This window comes from Chrysochloris asiatica, unplaced genomic scaffold (assembly GCF_000296735.1).
Source record: "Chrysochloris asiatica unplaced genomic scaffold, ChrAsi1.0 scaffold00006, whole genome shotgun sequence".
NCBI lineage: Eukaryota > Metazoa > Chordata > Mammalia > Afrosoricida > Chrysochloridae > Chrysochloris > Chrysochloris asiatica.
Window position 1 is genome coordinate 18,549,280 of NW_006408524.1, and position 1,886 is coordinate 18,551,165.

The window sequence follows — 1,886 nt, forward strand, 5'->3', positions numbered from 1 at the left end:
GCATAGCAAGGAGGGAATGACCGAAGGGTCCAGACTCTGATTAGCTGCATGACAACTGTGAGTGGAATGCATTTGGCCACCAGGTGGCACTATAGATAAAGAAATGCCGGTATCAGAGGCCTATCCTGGAGTGCTGTCCAGGGAGGCAAAAGGAAGAGAGAAGGTGCGCTTAAGTTGACTTTGAGACATCTGCTAACTTCAGAACTTGCCCCCTAAGTTGGGTACCCTAGTGGGTATAATACATTGTTGTTGTTAAGTGCCATCCAGTTGGTTCTGACTCATAGCAATCCTGTATAATGTTTCCAAGGAGCGACTGGTGAGCTTGAACTATCAACCTTGTGGTTCAAACCAACCATGTAGTTCAGCGCATTCACCCGCAGTGCCACACCAGGACTCCTGGGTATAATATGAGGGGGCTTCAAAATGTTTGTACTGGTATAATAAAGATTATGCCTGTAGCCATGGAGTTGATTGCTTATAATGACTCTATAGGATAGAACTGAACTGCCCCATAGGGTTTCCAGGGCTGTAAATCCTGGTGTGGTACTATAGGATAAAGCACTGGACTGCAAGGTTGGTTTGAACCACAAGGTCAGTGGTTCAAACTCACCAGCTGCTTCTTGGAAACTATACAGGGTCACTATGAGTTGGAATTGATTTGACAGCCCTTAACAACAACAACAATCTTTATGGAAGCCGACTGACACATTCTTCTCCTGCCAAGTGGCTGGTGACTTTGAACATCCCACTTTTTGCTTAGTAGATGATAACTTAATCACACCACTAGGACAAACTGTTGTTGTTAAGTGCCATCGAGACGGTTCTGAAACTCACGACATGGAGTTTCTGAGGAGTGACTGGTGAGTTTGAACTGGCCATTAGCAGCCCAGCATTTATCCTTCAGTGCCACACCAGGACTCCAGCAGTATAAACTTCATTGTAGTGGTTAGGTGCTGTTCAGTTGGTTCCGACGCGTAGCAACCCTCTGCTCAACAGAATGAGACACTACCCAGTCCTGTGCGATTCTCACATTCATGTTTGAGCCTATTGTTGCTGTCATTGTGCCAGTCCATCTTGTTGGGGTCTTCCTCTTTACCAAGCATGAGGTCCTGCTCCAGGGACTGAGCCCTCTTGATAAACATGTTGGAAGAATGAGAGATGCATTCTGTCTGTACTTCTGCCTTCCAGCACAGATCTGTTTGTTCTTCTAGCATCCCATGGCACTTTCAATGTTCTCCTCTAACACCATAACTCAAATGCATTAATTCTTCTATGGTCTTCCTTGTTCGCTGTCCATCTTTCACATGCATACAGGGTTATGGAAAATGCCTTGGCTTGGGTCAGGCTCATCTTAGTCCTTAAACTTAGTCCTCTGTCTTTGCTCTTGAACACTTTAAAGAGATCTTTTGCAGCAGATTTGCCTAATGCAATATATTTGATTTCTTGACTGCTGTTTCAATGCATATTGATGGTAGATCCAAGCAAAATGAAATATTTGACCACTTCAATCTTTTCTCCATTTGTTGTTGTTGTTGTTGTTGAGTGCCATTGAGTTGGTTCCCACCCACAGCAACCCTGAACAGGGTTTCCGAGGCTATACATGTTTATGGGAGCAGAAAGCCTCATCTTTCTCCTATGGAGCAGCTGGTAGTTTCGAACTGCTGACTTTGCAGTTCACAGCCTGATTCATAACCACTACGCTACCAGAGATCCTTTTTCTCCATTTACCATGTTATTTATTGGTTCAGTTGTGAGGATATGTGTTTCTTTACATTGAGGAGTAACCAATACTGCAGGTTGTAGTATTTGATCTTCATCAGTAAGCATTCTAAGTCCTCTTTGCTTCCTGCAAGCAAGGTTGTATCCTCTACATATTAAAGTTTGTT